General features: G+C 41.6%; 1 long non-coding RNA gene across 3 annotated transcripts in view; it reads left to right on the top strand.

Annotated features, from left to right (window-relative positions):
• Nucleotides 1-850: 850 nt before the first annotated feature.
• The window catches only part of LOC141585450 (uncharacterized), a 310,303-nt gene continuing 283,435 nt past the window's right edge, over nt 851-27,718 (top strand). For all 3 annotated transcript variants that reach the window (XR_012518930.1, XR_012518929.1, XR_012518928.1), the window contains exon 1: nt 851-1,037. This is a non-coding gene — a long non-coding RNA (uncharacterized LOC141585450). The remainder of the gene's footprint in view (nt 1,038-27,718) is intronic.

Here is a 27,718-nt window from a genome sequence, read left to right on the forward strand (position 1 = left end):
CTCGCCTTCTCTACATTTACCCAGAGACAGATCCAGACATACAGCCTGTGAATCTGGTGACAATAATATCACTTACTGGACAAAGACTACGGGCCAGTTACTTTGTATTTATTATCCTTTTTAATCATTCTACAAGGGTACATCTGGGATTTGTAGGGCCCGAAGTTTGTATAAGTTGGGAAGCTTGGTTTAAGAAAATGAATAAAGCCCAGGTATGGCAACTCACACCTATAATCCCAGCACTTTGGGAACCCAGCATAGGTGGATTGCTTGAGCCCAGGAGTTTGAGACCAGCCTGGGTGATGTGGTGAAACCCCGTCTTTACCAAAAAAAAAAAAAAAACAAACAACCAAACAAACAAAAAAAAGAAACCCAAAAATTAGCTGAGTGTGGTGGCAGGTACCTGTTATCCTAGCTATTCGGGAGGCTGATGTGGAAGGATCCAGGCTGCAGTGAGCCATGACCACATAACTGCACTCCAACCTGGGCAGTAGAGTGAGACCCTGTCTCAAACAACAACAACAACAACAACAAATTCTCCACCCTCCCTAAAAAAAGAAAATGAAAAAATTAAAAAAAAAAAACAACAAAAAACAAGACAAATACAGGATGAGGTACAGGGCCTTGGAAGAGACCCATGTGAGCAGGCAGTCCTGGAGATTCTTTCATTAGTATCACTGCAAAGCCTCCTGGGTCTTTGACAATGCTAAGAGACAGGGGAGTGTAACCCGTGGTGCAATTAACAAAACTGACTCAGCAAGTTGGAACACCTTGCCGGGGATCATGCAGCTGAATATGGTAGAAGTGGGATTGAACCCAGGTGCGCCTCAAGCCAAAGGTTACGCCCATACTGCCCTGAGAAGTAACTTGGCTTTTCTAGTGAAATGCTTCAGTGGCTGCCCGCTGCCCTTGGTTGTGGTGGCATCTCGTTTTAGACCTTCCCTGCACACCCTGATTTGAGGACGAGAACAAATGAGAAGATTTGAAGTGAAAGAGAACACTGAATTGATTTGGAAGAGAAATTTATCTTCAGGGAGGTATGTATTCTGTCTCAGTCTCTCTAATCCTTTTTTAAAGGATTCACTAAATTATGGGTCCAAGAGTTTGTTTCTTTTCTTTTCTTTTCTTTTGAGACGGCCTTGCTCTGTCCCAGGCTGGAGTACAGTGGTACAATCTTGGCTCACTGCAGCTTCAACTTCTTTGGCTCAGGTTATTCTTCCACCTCAGCCTCCTGAGTAGCTGGCACTACAGACTTGGGCCACCACCCCTGGCTAATTTTTTTGTTTGAGGCAGAGTCTCGCTCTGTTGCCCAGGCTGGAGTACAGTGGCACAATCTTGGCTCACTGCAATCTTCACCTCCTGGATTCAAGTGATTCTCCTGCCTCAGCGTCCCAAGTCACTGGGACTGCAGGGGCACACCAGCATGCCTGGTTAACTTTTGTACTTTTAGTAGAGACAGGGTTTCACCGTGTTGCCCAGGCTGATCTCAAACTCCTGATCTCAAGTGATCCGCCCACCTCGGCCTCCCAAAGTGCTGGGGTTACAGTCATGAGCTGCGGTGCCCAGCTGGTTAATTTTTTTTTCTTTTTTCTTGTAGAGAGGAGGTCTCACTATATGACCTAAGTTGGTTTCAAATGCCTGGGTTCAAGGAATTTTCCTGCCTTGGCCTTCCAAAGTGCTGAGATTGCAGGAGTGAACCATTTTACCTGGCCAGGTCCAAGAGCTTAAACACTATTATTTTTATTTTTATTTGAAATAGCAGATAGAATTAAAATAGAATTTTGTTATTCAAGAATATTTAACACAAAGTCTTGATAAAAAGATTGCTTGTGAACGGGAGGGAAAGGAGAGGTAACTAACTCATGTTTTTTGAGAGACTATTACATGTGAAGCATATAATCCATGTGAACCTATGGGATGGACACACAAATCTCAGTTTTGCCAATGATTGAGTGGACTGAGACTCAGATTAAATAAATAGGTCAAATCTATACTCCTATCACGGCAGAGAAGAGGCTGCTATTTGTTTTAAGTTTAAGGTAAAGAAAATTTCTGCAAAACACCAAGTCAAATCCACATGTATTTTAACAAAAATTAATTTAACCCAAGGTAGTGGTTTTCTGCAAAAGAAAAAATTAGTCTCATTTTCACAGATATGAAATATGATTTATCCTATATGGTACTACATCACTGACATTTTAAAATTGCAGTCTATTTAAGGGATTTGTTAAAAAGAGTTTGAAGGACCTATTAACACACAGAACAAAAATGTGACAGAAGAGGAAGAGAACAGACAGTCCCAACTTCTAATTGTGAAGTCAGTCCGTGCTTGGGTTCAGTGCGGATTTGCAGCAAGCTCATTAAAGGCCTGTAAGGGACCATCTCTCTACCCAGAGCTGACTGCTTTGAGACCCCTGAGAAGTGATCTGACTGTTAGTCCAAGTCTTTCTGACATGGAGGGCTATATGTCAACCTCTGACCTTACAGAGGTAGGAAGTTTCCTTGAGGGCTTAGGAAATATTTCTCTCCCTTGATCATCTGTAGAGAACTGTTCCTAGTTGATTCTCGACAAAGGAAAGTAATAGTTGTGAATGCAAACTTTGAAGGTCTTTGAATACACAAAGTAATAAAGAATAGTGTCTGAGCCTTACAATAGATAGTAATGGGAATGCAAACCTTAACTTCTGCCTGGAACAATTTTATCCCAGCTTTGTCCAGTGAGAACATGCCAATTTCACACAATGGTAAGAAAGTAGAATTTTGGTCTTTTTTTTTTTTTTTTGACAACTGGACATTTACATTGTATTATAAAAATTATACTATAGAGGTATATTTTATCTTGTACATTTTCCCCTTGATATTTTCTTTTTTCTTTTTTAGAGACAGAGTCTCACTCTGTTGCTCAGGCTGGAGTGCAGTGGTATGATCTTGGCTCCCTGTAACCTCTGCCTCCTGGGTTAAAATGATTCTCCTGCCTCAGCCTCTCCAGTAGCTGGGACTACGGGCATGTGCCACATTGCCCAGCTAATTTTTCTATTTTTAGTAGAGACTGGGTTTCATCATTTTGGCCAGGCTGGTCTCGAACCCTTGACCTCAAGTGATCCACCCGCCTCGGCCTCCCAAAGTGTGAGCTACCGCGCCCAGCCCCGTTAATATTTTCATCTTTTCAGAGGATGTCTCAAACAAAAGTCATCAATTTACTTTGAGTCGATACAGCATAACAAATACTTAAATTCAAGAGTTTGCCCCTTAATATAGTCTCTGCAAAAGTACTGTAAAATCTAACAATTCATAATGATAGTAGTGTTTAGGTTTCTATTGCTTTCTTTTCATCATTTTCATAGATCACGCTTCCTGGATTTTGCTCAGACTGTGTTGCTAGCGGCACACTGATTTCAACCCAGCTGCATTTCTTCAGTTACCTGTCTGTACTGTTTCCTGGGTCTGAGCAGGTCTTATTTGCAGAGTGCTCACTCAGACCACCGGAGCAGAGGCAGCCAGCTGGGCGCATCAGCAGTTGGCACGCTTTTCTCACTCAGTTTCTAACCATATGCCTCATTCCACGTTTTGGCACGGGCTCTCCGCGTGTGTGTAGGAGCAGCGTAATCAGCAGCAGCAGCCTACTCCAAGGAGGTAGCCCTTCTGAGATAATCAGATCTGCTTCCTCCACGGCTCTGTGAATTTTACCTTGCCCCTCTACAGGGCGAGAGCCTCTGATTATTGCCATGGTGATCAATTTGTCCCCCGGGAACCCGCCGGAGACCATCACACTGATTCTATGCAGGCCATTAGGTAATGCTGAGAATCTTGGAGAGAATTGCATTTTTCTATGAAAAGAATCCCTGTGGACAACCAGTGCGAGGTTTAATTGGACTGTATGGATAGTGCTGACTGAGAGGGGACAAAGGGTCTAGGGAAATAGTCACAGAAGTGAACTGACTGATGGGTTAGTCATATTCTGCTCCATTGTTCTTTTTTAGATACTTAGCAGGAAGGAGGTGAATCTCCCTATTTTAGGGCCAAAAGCAAGAGGCTATTTGCAAGTAATGGATTTGCAGATAACAAATAGTTGGGAAATTTTTAGAGTACAGCATGCATTTAGGACTTCATTGCTAGGACACCTGAAAAGTAATTGTTGCTTCTTAGAAACCAATTACTAGACATCAGCTCGGCTGGAGACCACATTCCCTTTCTTCCCAGTTCTTGCTGGGATTTTGCCATAGATGAACTAACCACTCATGGGCACCTTTCGGGACCTTAGGAATCTCATCTCTGTCTTTGCAGACATGTTCCAATCAACCTTGTTCTGATCTTGGAAACTCCATTGTGGGGTTGAGCATTGCAGCCCTTTGTGAGCTCCTTCAGTCTTCACACCGTGATTTCAGGATGTCTTCTTAAGCCATTAGTGAGAGTTCTGTGGATTCACAGGCATGACCAATTTGTTAATATCTGTACAATTACGTGCAGGCTGTTCTATGCTCTGTCTACAGGCCCTCAGGTAAAAGTCAGCAAGGTGACTTGCCCTGAGTGGTCGTCCAGTCAATTAGAGGAGGGAGGCAAGACTGATATTAAGTCATCTGACTTAAATTGAATGCACTTGATGGTCACAGGATTGCATTGGCTTTGCTTGCTATTTCTTGCTGTTCACATTTTCTAACTTCAAAGTCTATTGGGCTAGTTTAACAGAGTTCCAACTATGCTAATTCCTCTGTTCAAATTCTTTTCTTCCCACTGGGATTTCCATGCCTAGAAAATAAGAATGTAAGCAGAGAAGAAGAGCATCCCATTCTGGAATATTCTAATCCAGAGAATTGCCTTTTTCTATGAAAAGAATGCCTGTGAATGGCCGCTGTGAGTTTTAATTGGGCTGTATAGTTAATGGTGACAGAGAGGGGACAAAGGAGCTGGGGAAATAGTCACAGAAGTGAACTGACTGATGGGTTAGTCATATTCTGCTCCATTCTTCTTTAGATATTGAACAGGAATGTGGTGAATCTCATGTAGGTTCCACCACGCAGGAGACTGCGTGCCTCCCCTCATGTACGTTTCCACAATCATCTTAATACCATTTCTATTCAAGCCTCTCCACAACTTCACCATCACTTTCCCTTACACCTTTGTGTACTTTGACCCATGGTTTCTGTTTATCTCGAGTGCACACATACAGGGTGTTATTTATTAAGCAGGATTTTGCTCTGTCTCCCAGGCTGGAGTGCAGTGGTGTGAACATGACTCAATGCAGCCTTGACCTCCTCCTGGACTCAAGTGATCCCCCCGCCTCAGCCTCCGAGGAGCTGGGACTACACGTGCACTCCAGCATGCCTGGCTAATTTTTAATTATTTTGTAGAGACGGGAGTCTCACTATTTTGCCCAGGTTAGTCTTGAACATCTGGCCTCAAGTGATTCTCATGCCGTGGCTTCCCAAAGTGCTAGGATTAAAGGTGTGAGCCATTGTGCCCAGCCCATAGGGTGTTATTAAGTTGGCTGAGACCCTGCTTGGAGCCCTCTTCTTCCCCAGAACACTGAGCTGTTTCTTTTTTTTTTTTTTTTGAGACGGAGTTTCGCCCTTGTTACCCAGGCTGGAGTGCAATGGCGCGATCTCGGCTCACCGCAACCTCCGCCTCCTGGGTTCAGGCAATTCTCCTGCCTCAGCCTCCTGAGTAGCTGGGATTACAGGCACGCGCCACCATGCCCAGCTAATTTTTTGTATTTTTAGTAGAGACGGGGTTTCACCATGTTGACCAGGATGGTCTCGATCTCTCGACCTCGTGATCCACCCGCCTCGGCCTCCCAAAGTGCTGGGATTACAGGCTTGAGCCACCGCGCCCGGCCTGAGCTGTTTCTTTCACCCATCACTAGAAAAGCTTTTACATCCCTTCCTCTTCCCTGACGACCCCCAGAGATGAGAGGAAAGCTGGCCGTTCCATTTATAGGGAGAAAGTTAAACTCAGTGGCCCCTTTTCTTGATGTCATCTGGATAATCTATGTCTTAATCTATGTTGTCAAGTTGTGTTCATTTGAACAACTACTAAGCAACATGTTTTAGACCATTTCTGATACAGTTTTCCCTATACCTGATGATCTTCGTCAGCCTAACAAAACTGGCAAACTATCATGCACTAAATATGTCACGAAGTGATGTGCTAGGTAAAAACTATGAACATGAAATCATTGCAAATGCTCACAGACACCAAATAGGACCTAAACAGGCATGCTCAATGTACATTTAGTAGATGCTTCTAGAAGATGATGGTGAATGAGATTCGGTGAAGCAAATCACAGCTGCTCAAAATATGATTGAAAATTTCTTAATTTTAGCTGATGGCCTCAAACTCTTTGGATTGTAGATTTTATTACTGTTACTTTGTTATCTAGCAACTTCTTTGATTTTGTTTAATGTTGGGAAAGTTTTATTTCTCCTGAAGGTCAAGCTTTTTTTTTTTCTTTTTTTTGGGCATTTTCCTTTTTTTTTTAAGGCAGAGTTTCACTCTTCTTGCCCAGGCTGGAGTGCAGTGGTGTGATGTCGGCTCACTGCAACCTCCACCTCCCGGATTCAAGGATTTCTCTTGCTTCAGCCTCCTAAGTATCTGGGATTGCAGAAATGCACCACCACTCCTGGTTTATTTTGTCTTTTGAGTAAAGACAGTGTTTGACCACACTGGTCAGGCTGGTCTCAAACTCCTGACCTCAGGTGATCTGCCTACCTCCGCCTCCCAAAGTGCTGGGATTACAGGTGCGAGCCACTGGGCCTGGCCTCCTTCTCCTTTTATTTTTGATTGTTTTGCTTTCTGAAACTTAATTTCTGTTTCATACTCCTTTTCCCAGGGCTTCAGTACTTCCTGCAAAATGCTATTGTCATAACTCAGCAATATCCTTCCATTGTTTCTCTATATTCTGGTTGCGATAGCATTCGCTCTTCGTGCAGACACTGTAAGTAGCAAAGGAAAAAACAAATCCTTTGCTCACTGATCATTGTCTCAGTCTTCACGTCCGCTGAGACGGTGACAGAGGTTAATCGGGGAGTAGGTGTCCATCTGTATCGGGCAGTGCCTATGAGCAATGGTCATCAATGAGTCATCTCTGAATCAACAACCTTGGTAGATGATTGTGTACTTTTCAAATAAAGGTCAACCATTTGGGCCAGGTGAAACCACTGGCTGAGCCAACGTGCAGTAAGTCACGTACAAGTCCAAAAATTAACATAAACATCAGCTGACAGTGGTTTTAAAACTTTGCATTGTTTTAAAATAAGGTTTCTTATTAAAAGATGCCTTTTAGTACGTTTAGTAAGATTTCTTTTTCAACACGTCGATTTCTTTGCCAAAGAACTTTGTGGAGTAAGGGTAGTTTCAGATGGCCCTAAAATTTCACTTTTAAAATTCATTAAATGGCATTTAAGTTTGTTTTATGTCTTATGAGACTCTCCGCCTTATGAAAATTTCATCACTTTTTAAAGTTAATTTCATTAATCTTCCTAGTCATTCCTTGATCTTATGAGATGTGAACTAATGTTATGAGTTCTCTGTGAAAAAATGTTTATATCTGTTTAAATTCCTTGTTAATTTCTATTGAAATCAGCTTAAAATGTTACCATGTAGAAAAATTGATTCCTTTTGTTTAAAGCAGTGTATATCAGACAGAACTGTTTTTAATAAATAGGCTTAAACATTGTATCTGAATTAAAAATTAAAAATAATTGGAATGGGCTAAGAGTTGAGGTAGGGCTGGGTACAGAGGGTCACACCTGCAATCTCAGCACTTTGGGAGGCTGTGCTGTGGACATTGTTTGAGCCCAGGAATGGTCGAGACCAGCCTGGACAACACAGCGAGACCCCATCTCTACACAAAATTTTAAAAATTAGCTGGGTGTGGTGGTGCACGCCTGGAGTTCTAGGCTGAGGAAGGAGGATTATTTCAGCTGGCAAGTTTGAAGCGACAGTGAGCTATGATGGCATTGCACTCCAGCCTGGGTAACAGAGCCAGACATGACCTCAGAAAGAAAAAAAAAAAAGAGTTGCCCTTGAAAAAAGAGAATGTTAAGGACGAGGAATTCTGAAATTAGCAGACCTGATCTGAAGTGTAGGCCAAGCCCTAACGGGCTGTGAGACCCGCAGCAGGTGAGTGAGCTGCTCCGAGTGGTTCTCACGTGTGTAATGGAGGTGGTGATGACGCCGCCTCCCTGCCTTTGGAGGGTTTTTCTGAGGAACACAGGAGCAGAGTGCTTAGCTGCATGCTGCATGGCATGGACTAAATATTCTATTTTTTAAAGCAAGCTTATTATTTACTTTCTGATTTTATGTTTAAAAACTAGAGAAAAACTTTTTGTTTAGAATGCTAACTAGGGAGCCAGGAGTGGTGGCTCATGCCTGTAATCCCAGCAGTTTGGGAGTCCAACGCAAGCAATCTCTTGAGGTCATGAGTTTGAGACTAGCCTGGGAAACATGGTGAAACCCAGTATCTACTGAAAATACTAAAAATACAAATATTAGCTGGGTGTGATAGGGTGCGCCTGTAGTCCCATAGTCCCAGTTACCTGGGAGGCTGAGGTGGGAGGATCGCTTGAGCCTGGGAGATTGAGGCTGAAGTGAGCTGAGATTGCACCACTGTACTCTACTGTAGCCTGGGCAACACAGCCAGACCAGGTCTCAAAAAAAACAAGATTGCTCAGTATGGGTGGAAGACATTACTGAAGTTATTCCCATACTTAAGAAAAAAATGTAGTGATATGGCTAAGCCCTGACCCGTAAAGGAAGTGCCATTTTCGCCTACTCTGAGTGAAATTGAACCTAAACTAAGTCTTCGTTTTGTTTTTAATTGACAAGCGAGAATTATATCTACTTATGGGGGTACAGTGTGATGTTTCCATACATGTATAAAAATGCATTGTGGAATGGTCAAATCAGGCTAATTAGCGTATCTATCACCTCAAATATTTATCATTTCTTTATGGTGAGAACATTTAAAATCCCTTGCTCTTCAGCTTCAATACTAGTGGACAACTAACTAAATATTCACCCCCCATTTTTTTTTTTTTTTTTGAGATCGAGTTTTGCTGTCAACCAGGCTGGAGTGCAAAGGCGTGATCTCACTGCAACCTCTGCCTACCAGGTTCCAGCAATTCTCCCACCTCAGCTTCCAAGTAGCTGGGATTACAGGGGACCACCAGCAGGCCTGGCCAATTTTTATATTTTTAGTCGAGAGGTGGTTTTGCCATGTTAGCCAGGCTGGTCTCGAACTCCACACATCAGGTGATATGCCTACCTCAGCCTCCCAAAGTGCTGAGATTCCAGGCATGAGTCACCGTGCTTGGTCTAAAATCCACTTTTTAAGATTTCTTTCTTTCTTTCTTTCTTTTTTTTTTTTTTGAGACAGAGTCTCATTTTGTTGCCCGGGCTAGAGTGCAATGGCACATCTTGGCTTACTGCAACCTCCTCTGCCTCCCGGGTTTAAGCAGTTCTCCTGCCTCAGTCAGCCTCCTGAGTAGCTAGGATTACAGGTGTGCACCACCGTGCCAGGCTGATGTTTATATTTTTAGTAAAGGCAGGGTTTTACTATGTTGGTCAGGCTGGTCTTGAACTCCTAACCTTGTGATCCACCGACCTCAGCCTCCCAAAGTGCTGGTATTACAGGTGGGAGCCACCACACCCAGCCTTTTTTTTTTTTTTTTTTTTTTAAATACAGATGAGGGTCTTTTTCTGTTTTCCAGGCTGATCTTAAACTCCTGGGCTCAAGTCATGCTCCTGCTTTGGCCTCCCGAAGTCATGGGATGACGGGTGGGAGCCATTACTATCTGCCTGTTACATGGTGGGAGCCATTTAAATCTGCCTGTTTTGTCACATTTCACCCATTTCTCACGTTTCTCCAATCTCTCATATGTTCAGACAAAAGGAAGTTGTGGATTCAGTTAAACAAATCAGTTTAAACTTTTTTGTTGATGGGGGTGGTGGGGTGAGGTTCTCTGATCTAAAGCCCAGCTGTGAACTTGAGAGAAAATAATCACAAATCTCTGCCACAAATAACTGCGGGTACTCAGAATCCCCAAGGCTACATCTGCAATCATAAACATCTGCAGTGATGGCTAAGGGGTGCCCTTCAGGACCCAGCGACATTTATCCACTGTTTTTTTTCTTTTTCTTTTCTTTTCTTTCTTTCCTTTTTTTTTTTTTTTTTTTTTTTTTTAAGACAAAGTCTTGCTCTGTTGCCGAGGCTGGAGTGATCTCACTGCAACCTCTGCTTCCCCAGTTCAAGTGATTCTCCTGCCTCAGTCTCCCAAGTAGCTGGGATTACAGGTATGGACCACCACACCCAGCTAATTTTTATATTTTAGCAGAGATGAGGTTTCGCCATGTTGTCCAGGCTGGTCTGGAACTCCTGACATCGTGATCAACCCGCCTTGGCCTCCCTAAGTGCTGGCATGAGCCACCCCGCCCATCTAGATTTTTTGTTGCTTCACCTTGAAACAAAAGGTGACTGCACTTGATTGCCCTCAAGGAATACCTATGAGGTTTATGGGTTTGCTGACTGTGCAGGCAGGTGCTGCTTAGGAGGGCTGGGTTGGAGAGGGACCTGGGGACTGGGACTGGGCTTTGTGCTTTTTTTGTTTTTTCTTTTTGAGAGAAGGTCTCATTTTGTTGTCGAGGCTGGAGTGCAATGGTGCAATCTTGGCTCACTGCAACCTCCGCCTCCCAGGTTCAAGCCAATCTCCGACTTCAGCCTCCTGAGTCGCTGGGTTTACAGATGTGTGCCACCATGCCTGGCCAATTTTTAGTAGAGACAGGATTTCACCATGTCAGCCAGGCTTGTCTCAAACTCCCGACCTTGTGATCTGCCCGTGTCAGCCTCCCAAAGTGCTGGGATTACAAGCATGAGCCACCTCATCCGGCCAATGGGACTGGACTTTGAATAGTGGATGTACCTAATTAATGGGAAGGCAAATAAGTTAACCAAGTTTTCCTCTCAAATGGTGTACACCCTGTGGATTCTTGTATAGCAAGTAGAAACTAAAAACAGAACTCAAACGTAAAAACTGAACTTTGAGTAGAATCAGGGGTTTAGTTTTTATCTTGCCTGCCTTTATTCCATTCATGGTTCTGGAGGTGCTAAGCAGTGTGGAATTCTCAAGAGATGCGGGTATATGCAGAGCAGCATTTTGTTGCATTAAATGATTCATATCATTCTTAAATTTCTACATATAGTCTGGGAGCCGTGGCTCATGCCTGTAATCCCAGCACTTTGGGAGGCTGAGCTGGGCTGATTGCTCGAGCCCAGGAGTTCAATACCAGCCTGGACAAGAAAGTGAGACTTCAGCTCTACAAAAAATAAACAAAATTAGCCTAGCATGGTGATGTGTGCCTGTAATCTCAGCCACTTGGGAGGCTGAGGCAGGAGAGTCGCTTGAACTCAGGGGATGGAGGTTGCAGTGAGCTGAGATCACCCGACTGCCCTCTAGCCTGGGCAACACAGAGAGACTGTCACTAAAAGATAAAAAGTTAACCGAGTATGGTGGCACATGCCTGTAGTCCCAGCTACTCAGGAGGCTGAGGTGGGATGGGAGGATCCCTTGAGCCTAGGAGGTTGAGGCTGTGGTGAGCTATGATCACACCACTACAATCCAGCCTGGGTAACAGAGCGAGATCCTGACTCAAAAAAAAAAGAGTTTCTATATGTATGTAGGCCTAGGAAGGTAAAACAGAAATTCTTTATAATGGTAGTTAAGTGAACATTGAAGTCTAAAATTACAAATAGTTTCATTTTTATGAATATATTTAGTGAGATTGAATTAAATTTTCAAAAATGAAATGTTTAAATTTAGTTTAAAATTGTATACATTAATTATAATGTATATTTTTCCTTTATTTTAGTTAATCTCTTCATAGAAGAAACATCTTTTTAAAAAGAACATACAGATATTTGATTTTTCACATTTACGTTCCCTTTTGGATAAAATATACTCAAATATTGGACATAGCTAAAAAAATTAAAGAATTCTTTAGGTGATTACTGATAATTGAGCAAAAATTATGTAAGTATCTTCATTATAATTATTGATTTTTTGTGGAAAGGCAAAGCAACTTTATGAAATTAGAATTTATGAGGTACATATTTTTATGTTACTTATCTAATAATCACTGGTACATTGACAAAACATTCTGACATATACAAAAATAATTCAGCCACCTGCTGGCTTACTGATTTTTTAGTTACATAAAATTCGTAGCTTAATATACTGTTTTTTAAAATATTATGAAGATGTATTTGTCAAAGTAGGGAAACAATAAACAATATCATAGCTCTTTAGCTGGATTTTTAATGGAAAATATTTGGACAAATACGTGTCTACATTTGTCAATTGACCCGCTAGACCCCAAATGTTAGCAGCAGGTCTAGAAAGAGGCAGAACAGAGCATCTAAAGGGAGACAGTTATTCTCATTTCTCTACTGAATTCTAGAGAAGATTTTATAGAAATATCCTTTATAGCCACATGGCAGAAATTATTTTGTCTATACTGACCTCATAGAAATTCACCCATAGATTGGTCGCGGTAGCTCATGCCTGTAATCCCAGCACTTTGGGAGGACAAAGTGGGTGGATTAAAGGGTCAGGAGTTCCGAGACCAGCCTGAGCAACATGGTAAAACCCTTTCTCTACTAAAAAAAAAAAAAAACAAAAAAACAAAAAACAAAAAACAAAAAAAACAAAAATAAGCCGGGCATGGTGGCTCAAGCCTGTAATCCCAGCTACTTGGGAGGCTGAGGCAGGAGAATGCAACCTGGGTAACAGAACAAGCCTCTGTCTCAAAAAAAAAAAAAAAAGAAAAGAAAAAAGAAAAAAAAAAAGAATAAAAAGAAAGAAATTGACCCATGTATTTCTGTTAATTTTAATTGTAGTTCTGTATTCAAAGTTCCTTGACACCAAAAGTTGTTATCTCTCCCAGTCCTGGTCTATAAGAACAGACCTTCTGATAGTAGAATTGCATCAAATACTGGATCAAGAGAACAAAAAGGGATTAGAGGGTAGAATTTATAATAACCACTCTTCTAAAAAAAAAAAAAAAAAGTGGGATTGATGTCTTACTGTGGGAAAAATTAGAGACATTTTAGAGTTGTCTTTTTTTTTTTTTTTTTTTTTTTTTACCAAAACCGTGCTTAGATTTTGTCATTTTAGCGATGAGCATATTTACGTACTGTTCCTCTACAAAAATGTTATGCACCTACTTTGGTATTTACATGAAATTGGAAGCCTTGTAGATGAGTTAGTAACTGTCTTATCATATGAGGTATGCATCATACTGTTATTACGTGAATTCAAGATAAAAATACATTCAAAGTTCATTCTCTACAGAATTTACATTATCATCTCAGTTCTATTTTTTTCCTTGTAAGTACTTTAAAGTAAAAACACAGAGCTTTTTGTACTATCAAAGCACATCTGTGAAAATGTGATTGCGTCTGTGCTGATGTTAACGTTTGCTGAATTTTTCTCACTTTACTATCAGTGAAATTAATCTGGAGAGTTTTACATGTGGGCCATGTGACTTGCCTCTAGGGAAAAGTCTTGAACTTTTCTCCCTAGAACCTGAAGACACATGTCTGTTCTCTAGCTATTTCCAGACGCTCCTCAAAAAGATAAAGGATGGCTTTGAGCAAAAGTGATCTCTTTTCCTAATAGCTACTGTATTTACGGGAAAACATCCCTGCCTGTGACTGTCTGATGATTCTATCATCTTATCTGTTGAACAGTTGAGTAGCTTAACATTGATGATTTCTCATGTTTCTTGTGACCTTCGGGGATTTATTCCTTACTGGAGGCTTCAAGGGTAAAGACCTGGGTAGTAAGCTACTTAACTCCTAGAGAGGAGAGAGCCTATTTTCATCTTTATATGTGTTCTAGATACAATACTTTAATTTTCTAAGTGTCTAATAGTCAGTGATGTGCCTTTGCCTGCGGTATGGATTGCATCAGATGCCCAGAAAGCATGATTTATAAATATCTGATGCCTTTTATATTCTTAGGTGAATGGAATCTACAATAAGTATAATGAAGATTAGACAGTCGTAAAATTTGGTTTCCAGATAGCCATATTGTAAATTGTAAGTGCTGACAATCAACTCAGAGCAGAAGTTTTGTGAAGTGATCCAAGGGTGTGCATTTGTCGTCAGGATCACCTGTATTGCTTTTGTTTTATTTTTAATTCATTCTCTCTCTCTCTTTTTTTTTTTTTTTTTTTTCCTTAATCTCTGTTGGACTTGGCCTATATAGCATTTAAAGGTTTAAATTCCTGGTGGTGTGCCGTGGCTTACATCTCTAATTTCAGCACTTCAGGAGTTGGAGAAAGGGGGAAAGCTTGAGGCCAGGAGTTTGAGACCAGCCTGGGCAACATAGGGAGAACTTGTCTCCACTAAATAAAATAAAATAAAAAAGAAGAAAATATTCAAATTCCCGGGCCCACCATTTACCTACCAAATAAAAACTGGGGAGCAGTGAGAAGCATGGAAAGAGTTGGAAGTTATACTCCGTATGTTCTCCCTGCCTCTCCACATTCATGCTTCTGTCTTTACTTGGTACCCAAGAGGCTGGTCTGTAGGGACATCACCGAGCACCTTGCCTTCTGGCTTCCAGTGGGAGGCAGAGCAGGAGACAGGAGGGAGTGGGGAGAGTGTGTTTGGGTATTTCTCTCTTCTAACCCCACCTCTCCCTGCAGGTTCTTTATAGCTGGCTATCTCCCTTCTAAAGGTCCTATTAAGGTGGTGCTCTCTACAAGACTCCTTTTCGTTTTTGTTTTTCTTATTGATACAGAGTCTTGTTCTACTGCAGAGGCTGGAGTGCAGTGGCACCATCATGACTCCTTGCAGCCTCCATCTCCTGGACTTAAGCTATCCTCCTGCCTCAACCTCCAGAGTAGCTGGGACCACGCACATGTACCACCACACCTGGCTAAGTTTTCAAACTTTTTTTTTTTTTTTTTTTTTCACAGAGATGAGGTCTCACTATGTGGCCCAGACTTGTCTTGAACTCCTGGGCTCAAGTGACCCTCCCACCTTGGCCTCCCAAATTGTTAGGATTGCAGGCATAAGCCACTGCACCCAGTGAACAGGCCTCTCCTTCATCCTGGTGGTTACTTCCTTCCTTGTGCCTATGGTCCTGGGGCTGTTAGCCCTCTGTCACTGCACTTTCTCTTATGGTGCCTGCCCTCCCTCCTCTCCTCCTTCTCTCTCGCTCCTCGTTTCCTGTCTTTTTTTCTTTCCTGTCTTTCCTTTTTTCTTTCCATCTGTCTATCTGTCTCACTGTGTCTCCAGGCTGGAGTGCAGTGGTGTGATCTCAGGTCACCGTAACCTCTGGCTCACAGCAACCTCCAACTCCCTGGTTCAAGCAATTCTCTTGCCTCGGCCTCCTCAGTAGCTGGAATTACAGGCACGTGCCACCACGCACAGCTAGTTTTTGTGTTTTTAGTAGAGACAGGGTTTCACCATGTTGGCCAGGATGGTCTCGATCTCCTGACCTCATGATCTGCTTGCCTCGGCCTCCCAAAGTGCTAGGACTATAGATGTGAGCCACCGTGCCTGGCCTCTCTTATGGTTTTCTTACACTCTGCTTGTGTCTTTCAAATAACCCCTTTAATAAATTCTCCTCAAATGACCTAATTTGAGTATATCATCTCTTTCTACTTTTCGCTAGACTCCTGATACGGAATTTTAAATATCCATCTAAAATTTGCAAGATCTCTTTGTTCCTTTGCTATATATCTTCTGAGTATACTGAGGTTTAGGTAGAATGAGTTCTCATTCTGTGCATGCCTGTAAATGGTAATTTTTAAAAATTTTGACTTTTGAAATAAAATTTATTGCACCCATTTTAAGTGTACAGTTTGAGTTTTGAAAATTGCGTATGACTGTGTAATCATCTTGACGATCAAGTTAAAGGACATTTCCATCACACCAAGAAGTTCTCTCCCCTGCCTGGCCCCTCTCCTCACCAGCCCCAGGCATAAACTGATCTGCTTTGTCCCTACAGATTAGTTTTGACTGTTCGAGAATTTAATATAAATGGAAATTTACAGTATTTGTTCTTTTAAATTTTTTTGATACAGTGTCTGAAGAGACCTCTTGGTGTTAGAGGCGCTAAAACCTCAGACTTGAGGCGGGGCTCAGTGACTCACACCTGGAATCCCAGCACTTTGGGAGGCCAAGGCAGCTGGATCACCTGAGGCCAGGAGTTGGAGACCAGCCTGGCCAACATGGCAAAACTCCATCTCTACTAAAAATACAAAAATTAGCCAGATATAGTAGTGTGGGCCGGTAATCCCAGCTATTCGGGAAGCTGAGGCAGGAGAATTGCTTGAACCTGGGAGGTGAAGCTTGCAGTGAGCCGAGATTCCATCACTCTATGGAACTCCAGCCTGGACAACAGAGAAAGACTCTATCTCCAAAAATAGAAAAGGAACCTTTCCTCAAACTCTACACTATACAATTGGTCCGTATAACCAAAAACCACTTATATCCCCAAAACTATTGAAATTTAAATATATATATATAAACCTGTCCCTTGCCCAGGCTGGAGTGCAGTGGCACGATCATTGCTCCCTGCAGTCTTGAACTCCTGGGTCAAGAAATTCTTCTACTTGAGCCTCCCAAGTACCTAGGACATCCTATTACTTGGGTGTGTGCCACCATATCCAGCTAAATTTTAAATTTTTTTTTGTAAAAACAGGATCTCTCTATGTTGCCCAGGCTGGTCTTGAACTTCTGGGCGCAAGGCATCTCCCTGCCTCAGCCTCCCAAAGTGCTAGGATTCCAGGTGTGAACCACCACACCCAACCTATTTATTCTTGTGTCTAGTTTTCTATTCATCATGTTTTTGAGACGTAGCCTTTTTGTTGTGTCTATAATTGGTTTGCTCTTTTTTGTTGTTGTTCATTAGAATTCCAGCGTATAAACATATCACAATTTGTTTATTCACTTTGCTGTTAATGAATATTTGAGTTCTATCTCATTTTTGGCTATTGCAAGTAAAGCTGGTATGAGCATTCAGGAATGTCTTTCTGTGGATATGTTTTTAGTTTTTTCCATACGTATCTGGGAATAGAATGGCTGGATCATAAAGAAGGTGTATGTTTAGCTTCATTAACTGAAACCTTTATAATATTGCTCTTACAAACCATAAATATATTTATCCATTTACTTAAATCTTGTTTAATTTCTCTCAATAGTATTCTACAGTTTTCAGTGTTGAAATTTTATATACCGTTTTCTAGATTTATCTCCAGCTTCTTATGTTTGTTGATGTTATTTTAAATAGTATAATGTTTTAAACTCATTTTTTTTTGTTACTGATCTTTAGAAACACAATTTTTATACACTAGTCTTGGACCCAGTGACCTTGCTGAATTTATTTAGTATTTCTAATCATCTCACTTTATTTTGCATGTTGTCTGTGAAAATCATTTTAACTGCAGCTAATGAGCAATTTGGTTTTTTGCTTTCTAATTCTAATGCATAGTTTATTTTTCTTGCCTTATGACACTAGCTAGACCTATATGATTTTTAATAAAATTGCTGTTAGCATCTTTTTCTTTTTCTCAACTTGGGAAAAGCTTTGAATATTTCACAATTAACTATGGATTTTGGGGAGACATTGTCAGATTAAGGAAGTCCCTTCAATTTGTATTTTGGTAAATGTTTCTTTGTTACCATGAATGAGTATTCAATTTCCACAAGTGCTTTCTGGGGGTTTATTTAGGTGATTATCTCCATCTTTTTTTTTTGTATTACAATGCTGAGTTTAAAGAAAAGTATCCTTTCAGTTTACATTTTATAATTTTTATAAATTTTGATTAAAATCACTTTTCAAGTTACTTTTTTTTTTTTTTTTTTTTTGAGAAAGAGTCTTGCTCTGTTGCCCAGGCTGGATGGAGTGCAATGGCAGGATCTCGACTCATTGCAACCTCTGTCTCCTGGATTTCAAGCAATTCTCCTTTCTCAGCCTCCCAAGTAGCTGAGACTACAGGCACATGCCACTATGCTCGGATAATTTTTGTATTTTTATTAGAGAAGGGATTTCACTATATTGATCAGGCTGGTCTCAAACTCCTGACCTCGGGTGATCCACTTGCCTTGGCCTCCCAAAGTGTTGGGATTACAGGCATTAGCCACCGAGACTTTTTATCTTTTATATGAGTGATAAAAGCATATGTTTTGCAAGGTATGGTGGCACATGCCTATGATTCTAGCACTTTGGAGGCTGAGGCTGGAAGATTGCTTCAACCCAGGACTTTAAGACCAGCCTGGACAACATGGCAAGACCCCATCTCAAAAAACAAACAAAAAAGAAAACGTTTATCTAAACTCTGCCACCTATTTATATTTTTAATCTGTTACAATGCATATGAATTGTTTTATTTCTTGTGAACCTACTGTTCAAATAATTATCACACCTAATTTTAGAATGAGTAATAAGTATGAATAACTAAAAACAGGGAGATAATAATTAGTAAAACATTCTTCCAAAAACATATTTGCATTATTTCTAGTGCACTCAAAATGTGAAATTCTTTGCCTTTTGGTCTTAGTCTGATGCTTATTTTCAGAGGCCCCATTCAATAGTAAACAGGTTCTCAGATGGAGATGAGCCTGTAGGAGGTTGGTTAGGAAATGAACATATAAGAGAGGTAGGGAAGTCAAACTGGATTAACAGGGAAGTCCAGCTGCAAGGCAGCCATAATAGAGACCTCAGTGATTCCCACAGGGACTTCTAAAGATGTCTTCTGTGTCAACCCACCTTAAAGCAAAGAGTCAAGACTTTCCAGTCCTCTTTGGGGCAGTAAGTGGAAATGGGCTGCCCTCTGGAAGCATGCAACCTTTGACTAAGGGCACTTCCTGGAATGGGACAGTGCTGGGGATTCCATCGCCAGCATTTCCAGCAGTTGGGAGTGAAGCCTTCAGTTCTGATGGGGAGATCTGGGCAGCACACCCCATCATCCACTACACCATGGTGTTTAAGAAGATAGAACATTAGGCTCGGCGTGGTGGCTCATACCTGTAATCCCAGCACTTTCAGAGGCTGAGGTGGGAGAATTACTTGAGCTTAGAAGTTTCAGACCAGCCTGGGCAACATGACGAGGCCCCATTTCTACATAAAAAATATATTTTTAAAGAAGATACGCTACTAAATAATTGAGAATTGGGTTAATCCATCTTTGTTTTTTCTTTCTTTTTTGTTTTGAGATAGAGCGTCACTGTGTTGCCCAGGCTTGAGTGCGGTGGCATGATCTCTGCTTACTGCAACCTCCGCCTCCTGGGCTCAAGTGATTCTCCTGCCTCGGCCTCTTGAGTAGCTGAGATTGCAAGCACAGGCCACTGCGCCCGGCTAATTTTTATATTTTTAATAGAGATGGGGTTTTGTAATGCTGGCCAGGCTGGTCTCAAACTCCTGACTTCAAGTGATCTGCCCACCTTGGCCTCTCAAAGTGTTGGCATTACAAGCATGAGCCATCACGCCTGGCCCGTCTTTCTTGATAATGCTTTGATTTTGTTTATATAGTGACCTTCAGCAGTTTCTACTGTGCGATGGTGTGAAAAGGTGGAAATTAGAATTAGAAGGCTGTTTTTTGGTTTTTCATTTCAGTTCTACCATGTTGCAGCTCTATATACTTTGAAGTATGAAGTGCAGTAACCTAAGGTATCTGCATCTTGCTTTTCTATTCTATTAATAGTACACTTTAAAGTTGAGAGGCATGAGAAATTAGTAAACTAAACTGTTGACTTATACTTTCCTTTTGTATTTTTGCTGAAGAATTTTCCAGTTGACATTTGTGGATTATTTAGTTATTCACACACCAAATCTTATGGAGTGATTTGAAAAATATTTGATTGCACTGTTTTAGAAGCTGGGTGAGATGGCTGACGCTAAGAACCTCTGAATAACTTAATTAGTCTCACATAGTGACTTTCTCTATAATACATAGGAACTAAAAGGCAATGGCCATTTTAATAAGACACCTACTTGAACTCTGCCAAGAGCTCTGCCCTAATAATTAGCTTTCTAGTTAGTTTCAAAGGAAAGAAAGTGTGTCTTTAATAGAAGACCAAATGGACTCTGAAAGTTGATATTATTCAGGGATGCAGTTTTGCAGTCAAACACAAATATTAACATAAATAGACACACGGAATAATCCATACTAGTGAGTTGCAAATTTCAAGGAAAATGCCTCCGAAAATTTCCCTGCTGAAGACTGCATAGCGGCTCCTCTTGAGTAATCTTTTCCTTGTCTCATATTTGCAGTAATCATTCTTTTCCAATGGGACATATGTGGTCGTCTTTCTTTTTCTGTGGCACGATTATCAATTCATAAGCAGTGGATGTTCAAGGCTGAATTTTAATTTCCCCTGGACTAAGCTGGATATTCTTCCTGTAGCTGATCCTTAAAGAACACGCCAAACATGGAGGCTGTAAGTAGACTTAGAAGGTGAAGTGTAGCCAGGTAAATCCACCCCGAGTTAAAAAAAAAAACCACCAAAAAACAGCTAGTTGGTTCGTCTTCCTCCACCTTTGTTATTCTACACGACTGTGAGATGTGTTAAATCTCCTAAAATCTCCACTAAGTTGTATTTTCTTCTCTCCTCTCCCTGCCCCTGAAATGACATTATGAGATTTCCTCTCGTATGCAAGTTAGTTAATAGCTAGATTTCATCAAAATCAATTTGTGAATAAGTAAACACCTCATAATAAATAACCCACTTTCAAAGTACGTGTTTTCTGGAATTGATCTAACAGCATCCAATAAGTGCTGCCAATATCATTTCACATTAACTTCTGTCATGTTTAAATGCTTTTATAGGCTAATGGGGCAGTTTGTAATTTTGCTATACCTACATTATTACTCAGATACATGGCATATGATGGATAAATAAGACATCCACAAAGGTATTAGTATTGAATGTTCACTGGAGGTTTCCTCTCTTGCTGCCCCCACTTGCAGAAGCTACCCTGGGAGATGAATGTGCCAGGATAAGTTATCTGGGGCTCATAAAATCTTTTTCAGAAGATTGAAATAAAGTCAGTGCTTGCAGAAGACAAATCAATTGTGACATTTCTGAATAGAGTGCGATGCATTTAATTAGCACAAGACATACTAGCAAATGCTGAATTACCCAATAAATCACTGGATGCTGGAACCCATACAGAGCGGGGAATCAGCTGTCTTGTGAGATGTACAGCAAGTGATAATAGGGAATCTGGCCATTTGTATTGTCACTTTGCCCCATTTTCTGCTGATTTTTTTCTGTGTTGACATTTGCGCATAGAGCCCCTGTAATTATTCTAAACTATCAGCGAACTCTGTCCCCACCTACTCTGAGGATATTTTACAAATATTTGCATTTGCAAAGAACATTCACTACTGTTGATGTGATATGGCAGATGTGGCAGTAAGGTCCTCTGTAGAGGGGGAGTGTGTGCAGATAAACATCTTCAGCACGGACATACTGAAAAAGCAGCTAACGGGTCATTGTATTGCTGTTCATGGAAAATATTGAAGGTGTTGCTTCAGTCATTTTTAAGTCTCACCAAGATATCTACCAGTTTAGGCAGAAAAATGGCTCACTTTAATGTTTGACACCTTTAAAAAAAAAAAAAAAAAAAGGAAACCAGGAACTTAGACACTACTTCAGTCTGTCTTTGAAATGCTGCAGCTTGGGAGCATTGAGGCTTAAATCCAATGTTTTGGCTATTGAGAATCTGGGAGAAAATTGAAAATGAATTCTAAATGAGTCTAGCTGGCTCTGGAACGCAAGGTGGAACGTTCCCTCCAATGAGGGGCACTTGTTAGATAAATTGGTGGTTGTGCTAGTGACGTTTATGTTGAGTAGCTTGCTATGATGTAAATATTAAGAGAGCTCACCTAATTAAGTACCAGATCATACAGAAGATGTGTGCTGCATACTCATCACACTCCCTGCTTTGATACTAGGTTAACTGGTGACATTTCAGAGGTAGGTAAAAGTAGAACCAAACAGGTTTTCATTTATAAGAAAAAAAAAAAATCTCAGATCTGCAAAGCTGGAGTCTGATATTCTGGAGAAGTGAGATTCCAGAAATACCAGTACCATTTATCTGAAAGTATGGGAGTGTAGCTTGTGTTATTGGGGCTTATAATCACAATGTGGAGGGGAGACAAATATATCTCAGAATCACTGGGGAAGGCTTTCCAAATTATGCAAGGCCCCTACCCTTCCCTCCCCCAGGCATCCTAAAACGCAAAGGGGAAAGGGTGCTCCTTACCCCAAGGAGTCAACAGGGATGAGGAGGCGGCCAAAACTAAAAAGATGGAACTCACAGGCAATCAACAATGTCTGCTGCACAGACACTGTCCAAATCCATCATCACCTACCAGTACCTTTCTTGGGTTACCTTTCCTTGTGATTGTGTCTCGCTCTGTCGCCCAGGCTGGAGTGCAGTGGCACCATCATAGCTCACTGCAGCCCTGAACTCCTGCACTCAAGCAATCCTTCCCCCTTAGCCCCCCGGTAGCTAAGACTACAGGCATGCACCACTACAGCTGCCTAATTTTTGTATTTTTTTATAGAGACAGAAGTCTTACTATATTACCCAGGCTGGTCTCAAACTCCTGGATTGAAGCAGTCCTCCTGCCTCGGCCTCTGTTTCTTGTCTTCTCCATCACCACTTGGGGAAGATGAGGTCATAGCCACAGGTAGCTGAGTCTTGATTAGGGTACACCTGTCCTGCCAATCCCTTTCCTTAGCCAATGTCTGGTTGAGGAAAAGGGATGTCAGGCAGTTCTGACCAATAGGACGTCTGGGGAAATCTGTTGGGCAGTTTCTAGGACAGTTGAATGCTTTAAAATAGAGGTACAGAAAGAGAAATAGCCTTTTCTGTCTCTGAATGAATTTGAAGAGAACTCGAGCTGATGTAGTCATTTTTAGCAATAAGAGCACAGCCCCCAGGAGCAAAGCTAGCACCCTGAGGATGGAAAGGCACATAGGGTGACTGACCATCCAGGTTTGTCTTGGACTAAGGGAGTTCTCAGGACATCTCATTTGAAGTGCTAAAACCAGGAAAGTCCCAGAAAACTGGGACAAGTTGGTCACCCTAGAAAAGAAAGCGTTGGATGTTTGATGAAATCATCACTGCTAAGTTAAGCAGCTCTGTGGAAGGTGTACCTCTGGATTTCAATCCTGGTGACAAATGTCCTTATTGTTTATACCATTCTGAGTTGTGTTTTATTTTATGCAGCTGAAAGTGTCCTAATGACCAATATAGAAGGAATTCTGTTTCAAATAAAAGCCTACACAAAGAGCTGGATGTGGTGCCTCACGCCTGTAATCCCAGGACTCTGGGGAGCTGAGGCGATAGGATAGCTTGAGCTCAGAAATTCAAGACTAGCCTGGGAAACATAGCGAGACCTTGTTTCTACTAAAAATAATTATCTGGGTGTGATGGTGTGTGCCAGTAGTCCTAGCTACTGGGAGGCTGAGGAGGGAGGATCGCTTGAGCCTGGGAGGTGAAGGCTGCCGTGAGCTACGATGGCAGTGCTGTACTCCAGCCTGGGCGACAGAGTGAGGCCCTGTCTCAAACCCTACAAAAACGGGTGGTGCTATGGTAATGGGAAGGTAGGGTCTTTAAAATATGCTCTTTTTAATTTTAAGCCTTTCCTTTATAGTTGTTAACTAATAAGTAGATATTTATTAAAACATGTTTAATAGAGATTAACAGTTCATCACCAGCCATAGTATTTTGCCTTATCATTTTATATCGTTACTCTCCGCTCTAACAGTGTGATGAATTCTTAGACATATAAATGACATAGAGCAGAGCAAGCACGTATTATTGGTGAAACATCTTTTACATCAGCAGCAATAAATGTCAAACGAGAAGGTAAGAATTCAAAATGTGAAAGCCTTCGTTAGCATCTTCAGATGATCAAAGAAGCAGGCAGCTTAAGGAGTATCAACAGAAAAGGGACCTCAAATATTACCATATTTAAAACTTATTTATAGATCACTGTCAAATCATTATTAGCTTGCATTATTCTTTTTCTTTTCTTTTCCTTCTCTTTCTCTTTCTCTCTCTCCTCTTCCTTTCTCTTTCTGTCTTCCTTTTATTCCCTCTGTCTCTTTCTTTCTCTCTTTCTCTTTCTTTTTTCTCTTTTGACGGAGTCTTGCTCTGTTGCCCAGAGTGGAGTGCAAAGGCACAATCTCAGCTGACTGCAACATCTGCCTCCAAGGGTCAAATGATTCTCCTGCCTCAGCCTCCAGAGAAGCTGGGATGAAATGCTTGCTATCCCTCCTGGCTAATTTTTTGTGTTTTTGGTAGAGATGGGATTTCACCATGTTGGTGAGGCTGGTTTTGAACTCCTGACCTCAAGTGATCCTCCTGCCTTGGCCTCCCAAAGTGCTGGGATTACAGGTGTGAACCACTGCACCCAGCCACTATTAGCTTTTAATTATCTAGAGATGTATTTCTTACTCTGTGGTTCCGTGGAGAAGGGTTCTATTAAAAGGCTGTCTCAAAGTCGAAGCAAACATGGGCAGATATTTGTCTTCTTCAGTCTGTCCCTTAACTTTATCACAAACTGAGGAGTTTATTTGTAGAGAGATTAAGTACTGACCTTGCACATCGCATGACCTGAGACAACCAATTTCATCTTTTTTTGTTTTTTTTTTTGAGACAAGAGTTTCGCTCTTGTTGCCCAGGCTGGAGTGCAATGGCATGAGCTCAGCTCAGTGCAACCTCTGCCTCCCGGGTTCAAGCAGTTCTCCTGCTTCAGCCTCCTGAGTAGCTGGCATTACAGGAATGTACCACCACGCCCAGCTAATGTTTCGTATTTTTAGTAGAGATGGGGTTTCTCCATGTTGATCAGGCTGGTCTCAAACTCCTGATCGCAGGTGATCTGCCTGCCTCAGCCTCCCAAAGTGCTGGGATTACAGGCGTGAGCTACCACATGCTGCCTCATCTTCTCTTTAAACACAGAAGAATAGTGAAAATTTAGGCCAATAGAATTGCTTAATTGTGTAGATATCATGGTAATTGCCACTCTGGAAAAAGCCCTTGAGATAATTGGGCATTATAACATTCAGCCTGGTGTAGTGGCTCATGCCTGTAATCCCAGTGCTTTGGGAGACTTAGGTGGGATGATCACTTAAGCCCAGGAGTTCTAGAGCAGCCTAGGCAACATAATCTGACCCTGTCTCTACAAGAAATCATGAAAATTAGTTGGGCCATGGTGATGGGTGCCTGTAGTCCCAGGTACTAGAGAAGCTGAGTCAGGAGGATTGCTGGAGCCCGAGAGACCAACACTGCAGTGACCCATGATCATGCTGCTGCACTCCAGCCTGGGTGACAAAGAGACCCTGTCTACGGGGGAAAAAAAATTCTTAGAAGTTTTGGTCCAGAATACTCTCTTAGTGAGTGCCTTGGGATCCGTCCCCATCCATTGCTCCTATAAAATGTGCTATGATGCCACTCAAGAAATGAGGAAATGGTCTTGGCAATAGGACGCTGACAGCACTCAGCTTTAATGTCCCTTTGTCAGAGCTGGATGGTGGCAGATTTCAGCACTTGGTCAATTGAGGCTGTGAATCAAGGTGAGCCACTGCGATTTGTGATCCACGATCAGGGATGACAGCATCTGGGGGAAATCCGCTGTGGACAGAAGGAGGTCTCACGCTCAGCGGGAGGATATATAATTGTACATTGTAATTTTTCCAACTTTAATTGGACAATTCTCCTTTGAAAAAGATTAGAATTTTTAAAGAAATCCAAACTAAGCCTTCCTTGTGTCTTCATAGTTTCCTTTTTCAGACCAAAACAACATGAAACCTGCTAGCAAGAGTATCTGATTTCCACAATAGTGTGTTTTCAAAAATGGCCGTTTTTGTTGTTGTTGTTGTTTTGTTTTGAGATGAAGTTTCTCTGTTGGCTGGTCTCAAACTCCTGGGCTCGAGGGATCCTCCTGTCTTAGCCTCCCTAAAAGCTAGGACTGTAGGCACTCACTACCATGCCCAGCTTAATTTTTATTATTTTATCTTTTTTTTTTATATAGAAATGGGGGTCTTGCCATGTTTCCCAGGCTGGTCTTGAACTTGGGATCAAGCAATCCTCTTGGATCAGCCTCCCAAAGTACAATAATTATAGGCTTGAGCCACTGCACCTGGGCTGAAATAATAGCTGCTTTGTAATTATTAATGACTTGTCTTGCCTTGCAATAAGGCAGTTGTTTCTTGCAAAAACTTTTCTCTGATTAAAGGATGTGGTTACAAATGCTTGATTATATTAGTTTGTCATTCTTCACTTAATATTTCTGGAGAAACTTCACTCTGTCTCTCTAATTCTCTTTAAGAATAGGCCAGGCGTGGTGGCTCATGCCTCTAACCCCAGCACTCTGGGAGGCCGAAGCAGGTGGATCACGAGATCAGGAGTTTGAGACCAGCCTGGCCAATATGGAGAAACCCTGTCTCTACTAAAAATACAAAAAATAGCCAAGCATGGAGGCATGCACCTGTAGTCCCAGTTACTTGGGAGGCTGAGGCAGAAGAATCGCTTGAACCCAGGAGGCGGAGGTTTCAGTGAGTCAAGATCTGGGCAAAACAGTGAGACTCCATCTCCAAAAAAAAAGGACCCATCAGGCACTCTGGTTATACCCCATAATAAGTACAGATTCCTCGATCTATATAAGAATCAGAAATTAAAAATCAAATATTAAATCAAACGTCACTTCTGGTAGAAAAGGATCATATCATTTGTAATAGCCTCCAAAGATAATTAGAAGAATTCTGAATTTTCATCTAAACCAGTGCTCTAGTGTACTCTTTTTTTCCTTGAAATGAGATGGTGATGCCTAGAAGGTTAGACTTAGAGCATGGCTTTTGAGATCCTTCAGAATTTGAATTCAAATCCTTTCTTTGCCACTTCGACACGCATCAAATTACTTAAATTTTCAAAGCTTCACTTCCTCTCATTTGAATGTTGGAGTTGGAATACAAACCAATGGGGTTTTAAATCAGATGATGTAAAGCAATTAGCAGTGTCCAGCACATAGTGGTCAATAAGTAGTATCTTTGTAATAGTAACCATGTAACCACCCAAAGGGTTCACCTTGCCTGCTGCTTAGACAGAGCCAATTTATCAAGACAGGGGAATTGCAGCAGAGAAAGAGTAATTCGTCCAGAGCCAGGTGTGCAGGAGATCAGAGTTTTATTGTTACTCAAATCAGTCTCCCTGAATATTCATGGGATTTGAGTTCTTAAGGATAATCTGATGGGTTGGGGAAGGTCAGTGAGTTGGGAGTGCTGATTCGTTGGGTTAGAGATGAAATCATGGAGAATTGAAGCTGTCTCTTGTACTGAGTTAGTTCCTGAGTGGGGGCCACAAGATCATATGAACCCTTTTATCGATGTTGGTGGTTCACTTGATCCATCAAGTGCAGGTTGTGCAAAATATCTTAAGCACTCATCTTGGGAGCAGTTTAGGGAGGGTCAGAATCTTGTGGCCTCCAGTTGCATGACTCCTAAACCATAATTTGTGTGTGTGTGTGTGTGTGTGTGTGTGTGTGTGTGTGTGTGTGTGTCTGTGTCTGTCAGGGTCTTTCTCTTTTGCCCAGGCTGGAGTGCAGTGGTGTGATCTTGGCTCACCGCAACCTCCACCTCCCAGACTCAAGTGATTCTCCTGCCTTAGCTTCCTGCATAGCTGGGACCAAAAGCACA

The sequence above is a fragment of the Saimiri boliviensis genome, chromosome 8 (assembly GCF_048565385.1).
Source record: "Saimiri boliviensis isolate mSaiBol1 chromosome 8, mSaiBol1.pri, whole genome shotgun sequence".
In the NCBI taxonomy this organism is placed as follows: domain Eukaryota; kingdom Metazoa; phylum Chordata; class Mammalia; order Primates; family Cebidae; genus Saimiri; species Saimiri boliviensis.